Source organism: Camponotus vicinus, unplaced genomic scaffold (assembly GCF_025532165.1).
Source record: "Camponotus vicinus isolate PSW18456_S1 unplaced genomic scaffold, iyCamVici1.0 SCAF_3, whole genome shotgun sequence".
Classification (NCBI taxonomy): domain Eukaryota; kingdom Metazoa; phylum Arthropoda; class Insecta; order Hymenoptera; family Formicidae; genus Camponotus; species Camponotus vicinus.
In genome coordinates, this window is record NW_028141967.1 from 8,842,820 (window position 1) to 8,848,819 (window position 6,000).

At 43.7% G+C, this 6,000-nt stretch overlaps 1 pseudogene; it reads left to right on the forward strand.

Annotated features, from left to right (window-relative positions):
• The first annotated feature begins 886 nt into the window (after window positions 1-886).
• LOC145968965 (zinc finger protein 862-like) lies at window positions 887-4,340 on the forward strand (annotated as a pseudogene).
• Window positions 4,341-6,000: the final 1,660 nt, after the last annotated feature.

Genomic DNA, 6,000 nt, shown 5'->3' on the forward strand with positions numbered 1-6,000 from the left:
AACTTGCGAGACCCGTATGGTGGTTTAAACAGAGTTTATTCAAGATATGGTTAACAAAGAGTAGGACTTATAACTAAGACAGAATATCTTACGAACTAACAATTCATGCACGCGAATCTACTTGTTATGGCTTAATGCTATGGTATGCCGGTGGTGCCCTGGCAGCGGAGAGGTTGTGCCCGTCTCCGTCGGTCGGAACGATCAAGAGGGTCGAACACCGGTGATAACCTGGCTGCGGAGAGATTGCGCTCGCCTCCGTCGACAGGAACGGTCTGGAGCGTCGAACGCCGGTGATAACCTGGCTGCGGAAAGGTTGCGCCCGTCTCCGTCGACAGGAAAGGTCAGGAGCGTCGAACGCCGGTGATAACCTGGCTGCGGAGAGGTCGCGCCCGTTTCCGTCGGCAGGAACGGTCAGGAGCGTCGAACGCCGGTGATAACCTGGCTGCGGAGAGGTTGCGCCCGTCTCCGTCGGCAGGAACGGTCAGGATGGTTCACTGGGAAGCGATTCAGGAGGTCCTCGATTGTACCCGGAGGCTAGGAGTCGGTCAGAGGCCGGCTGGGAAAAGGTAGCGAAGTGTCGCTCCGGCCGACTTATATACCGCTCGCCGGGATCCCCACTCGCGCTCCGTGGCAGCGAAGTGGGGCGGTTGATCGGAGTGGGATTGCCCATTGGCGGAAACGCTTGGGGAGCGCCCAATGGCGCCGAAAATGCTCGGACGGTTGGTCGGCCCGGCCGTTCGATTAGTACGGCACTGCGGTGTCGTTACACCACCCTCCCCTTCAAGGGGGATCGGCGAGGCGTCGAATCGCTCGCGGTTGTCCACGGGCGTCGAACCGGATAATCTACCGGCCCGACGCGGTTCGCATGCGGTATTTCCGCCCGATGATGGCGGACCCGAACGGCACCTCTACCACGGTGCCGTCGTCGAGCCGCACTCTTACGAGTGGTGCGTCGGTGAGGGTGAACCGGGCGGTTGACCGGAGGTTCGGCGGCCTAGCGGTTGACGGCCCGGACGTTGTCGGTCTGGTGACTGGCGGCCCGGTGACTGGCGGCCCGGTCAGAGTTGCCAGGTGGGTCAGGTTTTTCGCGCATGCGCGATAATAATGGCGGCTAACCAGCGCTGTATCACTGGTATCTGGTATCGGGTATCACATGGAAGATTTGGCGGGCTGAAGGAAAGTTACTGGGTGCACAAACATAGTGAACAGTTTATTAAAAGTTTAGTGATATTTAATATCGTTTATCTGAATAGTAGTGAGTGTTAATAGTGAGTGTTAATAATAGTGAGTTTATTTATACCTTTAGTGCAATAAAAATAAAGAACGATTTGGCGGGATTAAACGATCAGGTCTGGTTAGGAGAGTTTTGGGTAAGTTAATAAATATTATTAATATTTAAAAAAGATGGAATTTAATAAAGGAGCTATTAAAAAACGTAGAATTAGGGAATTTCAAATTTCTTGGCTAGATGAAAGTAGTTTTAAAGGATGGTTAGCTCCTCATCCTTCAGAAAATAAAGCGCTTTGCACAGCATGTAATAAAACTATCAGTTGTCGGAAAACAAATTTAATTGAACATTCACATACGGTCAAACATATTGAGAAAATAAGGATGTTGAATTATAAAGCCGATAATAATAATAATAATATATTATCACATAAAGATAGAGTCAAACGCGCGGAAATAAAATTAGCTGCTTTTTTCGCGGAGCATAATGTTGCTTTTTCCACTGTAGATCATTTAATTCCATTATTAAAAGACATTTGTATAGATTCTGAAATTGCACAAGATCTTTCACTTGCTCGGACAAAGTGTTCAAGTATTGTCAAATATTATTGCAAAACACGAATCAGAAAAAATCGTTGAATATTTAAAAACGCGTAGATTTTCGATTTTAGTTGACGAAAGCACAGATATATCAGATAATAAATTAATGTGCATTTTAGTTCGGCATGTTTCTCCTTTAAATAAAAAAGTTTCTACTCGATTATTAGAATTATTAACTTTAGATGCGACAGATTGTTCAGCAAATAAAATTTTCCAAACATTTAAAAATTTTTTGGAAGAAAAAGAAATTCCCATTAAAAATATTATTGGATTAGCGTGTGACAATGCATCTGTTATGGTAGGATGCAATAATTCTTTTATGAGTCATTTAAAATCAGAAATACCGGAATTAATAACATTAAATTGTATTTGTCATTCGTCTGCACTCGTAGCTAGTAAAGCTTGTGAAAAATTACCTTCATCTTGCGAAAATTTAATTAAAGGAATTGCCACTTACATTTCGGGCAGTGCAAAGAGATGTGCAATTTTGGTTGAATTTCAAAATTTTTTTGATATAGAGCGACATAAAATATTAAAACTTTCCAATACTAGATGGCTTAGTTTACATAAATGTGTTTTCAGACTTTTGGAAAATTGGGAAGTGTTAAAAAATTATTTTATTTTAGCAGTAGTTGAAGATAAATTAAAATCGGCAGAGATTATTTTAGAAAGTTTGAATAATAACTCAATTAAAGCATATTTATTATTTTTGAAATATTCTTTAAATTTTTTAAATAATTTTAACGCTTTGTTTCAATCGCGTAATATTTTAATACATAAATTATATGAAAGCAGTAAACAATTAGTATTTCAATTTGCGCAAAATTTTGTAAATCTTGACATATTAAATGATATTTTTATTTTAAATTTAAATGATCGAAAGAATATAAAACATATAGATAATGTATATGTAGGATCGGAATGTGAAAGTTTTTTAGAAACTTTATCTTTAGAATGCGCGCAACAAATTAAATTTAAATGTTTAGATTTTTATATTATTGCAGTTCAAGAAATGTTAAAACGTTTACCGTGTAATGATTTCTTTTTTCAACAATTAACGTTTTTAGATCCGAAAATAGCTTTATATAATGAAGGTAGAAATAAAATTAAAGATTTGACTCATATTGCTACGCGAATTAGACACAATAATATCACTCAATTAGCTTTTGAATGGAGGATTTTACCTTCAATCTTTAATGAAGAAAAGAAACTAGAATTAGCTTCTCTTGAAATAGATGAGATGTGGAAAAATATATTAAACTCTAAAAATTTAGATGGAACAAAAATATTTCCAAATTTAGAATTGTTAGTTGAAATAATCCTTTCTCTTCCACACTCAAATGCTGAGGCCGAAAGAATCTTTTCTATTGTAACTGATGTTAGAAATAAAAAACGAAATCGATTATCTAATGATACAGTTTCCGCGATTTATATAATTCGGTCCAGCTTTCAAGACGCGGAAAAAAATTGTATTAATTTTGACGTGAACGCAAGGCATTTAGAACTGCATAATACGCTAAATTTATATGGAGACATAGCGCAAATCTGATGGTTTTATAAAAATAATAAAATTTTTTTTTAATTTTTGTTTTTTTGTACTATTTTGCATGAAAGCTTTTGCATTCTATTAGCTTTACTTATCTAGCCATGACACTATTTTCTTTATGCACGCTGCATGTATATTATTTTTTTAGTTTATTAGTTTAGAGTTTATTTTTGAGTTTTTACTTCAGAGTTTATTTTTCAAAGTTTATTATTTTAGAGTTTATTGTTATATTTATTTTTACTTAACAATAAGAATTTATTTTTATATATTATATAGTTTGCTGTGCAATTTCATGTGCAATATTTTATTTTTTAATTTTTATTAATTATTTATTTTTGGAGAAGGGGTTTTTAGTGGGTGAGAGTCCCACACTACCTCGCTTGACCGGCTAGCGAGGTGTGCATAATGCATTTTCCCCTTTCGTCGATCGAAAAAAAAAAAACGGTCAATAATATTATTTTTTAAAAATTAATTATAAATATTTTTTATTTATTACAAAATAAATTTATTTTATTGTTTTTATATATTAATACTATTTTTAATATACATATAAGATTGTTTTTTATATTGATATGTAAAAAAGATGCTTATTTTTTAGTTTTATTAATATGTTTATTTATTTTGTGTATGTGTAATTTATGTATTTTAATAACCAATGTTTTATAAGTAATTTTATGTACTTTATATCGTGTATATTTTATGTATTTTATATTATGTGTGTGTGTAAACACATACGCATATATACGCAGATAAAAATGTGTGCCGTTGATTACTCGGAATAATTTTCTAAGAGAACGTTTTTTCGGGCGATCAGCGGCACACCTTTTTATCTGTATTAGATACTTCATTGAGGCCGCGTTCGCTGCGCATGCGCGAAAAACCTGACCCGCCTGGCATCACTGGGCCCGGTGACTGGCGGCCCGGTGATTGGCGGCCCTGTAGACAATGGTATTGGCCCCACGAATGATGGCTTTGGGGTCGACGTCCTAGTGGTTGGACGGCCTCATGTTTGATGGCCTCGCGGCCGACGGTCTCGTGGTCGGTGGTTTCGCGGTCGGCGGCTTCTTGGTCGATGGCTTCGCGGTCGACAATCTGGTGGTCGACGGCCTCGTGGTCGGCGGGCTCGGGGTCGACGGACTCGGGATCGGCAGCCCAATGGTCGGTGGCCTGGTGATCGGTGGCCTGGTGATTGGTGGCCCGGTGGTTGCCGACGGTCGGTCGGTCGGTGGCCGTGTTGGCGGGTATGGGGCCGTGCCCCTCGCCAGGGACATGGTTCGTCCTCTGCATCGTGATCTGGGCGGTGGTGGCGTGGTGAGAAGGATTGCCTTCCGCCGGTTCACCGCGTCGGATCGCTGGACCGATGTGCCCGGCTTGGGTGCTCGCCGTACTCGGGCGATGTCGGGGTCCGGTGCAGACGGCGTCGTGGTGGTCGGCTGGTCGGTAGTCGGCTGGTCGGTGGTCGGCTGCCCGGTGATCGGCTGCCCGGTGATCGGCTGCCCAGTGATCGGCTGCCCGGTGGTCGGTTGCCCGGTGGTCGGCTGTCCGGGGATCGGTGGCGCCCCCTCCTCTTCTTCGGAGCTCAGCTCCCCAAAAAGTTCTGCTAGCAACTGCTTCGAGCTCATGCTTGCGAATGGTGACTGGAGCAATGCTCGCGTCGCCTTATATACCCCAAAAGGCGCCGGTGGTGGGGGACAGTCAGAGCCGTTCGGTGAAGCCCCGGTACTAGGGGGCTCCCCGTGAACAAGGTTCGCGGTGGCGGGCAGAGATGGCGCTGTTTCCGTCAGTCTATGAGTTAGATGGCGTCCTCGTCACCAGCGGAATCCTCTGGTGTGTTCGGTGCGGGTTTCAGGTCTTGGACATGGGTATATCGGTACCATTTTCCTCGCTCGTCGCGCAGGTCTACTATGACTGGGGATATTATACGGCGAACCTCCATTGGGTCCGCGAATCGCGGAGCGAGTTTGGCATTGAACGCCTCGTCTTGTTTCGAGAGGGGCCGCTCTCGCTTCCACACTTTGTCCCCTAGACGCGGGCACCAGTTTCATCGTCGCAGGTTATAATGGCGTTTTTGCTGTTGGAATGCTCGCGCGAGATGGATTCTGGCGACCTCGTACGCCTCCTCGAGGCGTTGCCGGTGGACCTCCGGGGTAGTTGAGCCTTGGGCTGGGTGCCGATCGGTTGGGTGTGGGAAGGCCAATTCGCGCCCATGGACGAGGAACGCCGGTGTATATCCTGTTGCCTTGTGTCGGGCCGTGTTTATGGCGAATTGGAGAGCGTCGATGCGCTCATCCCAATCCCGGTGCTGGTCCCTAACGTATTGGGCGATCATTGTTTTGATCGTACGGTTCGCCCTTTCCACGGAGTTACAGTGCGGCGCGTAAACGGGCGAGTTTCGATGCTTAATCCCGAATGAGGATAGCAGGGCGCGGAACTGGCGTGAGGTGAATTGGGTACCGTTGTCCGAGATGAGTTGGTCAGGGCACCCATGTCGGTATATGACACGGCGCGTCACCTCCTTTGCTAGATTTGCGGCGGTGGCCCGTCGTAGGGGCACCATTTCTACCCACTTGCTGAAACGGTCCTGCGCGGTCAGGAGCCAGGTATGGCCATGAGTGGACCGCGGCAGT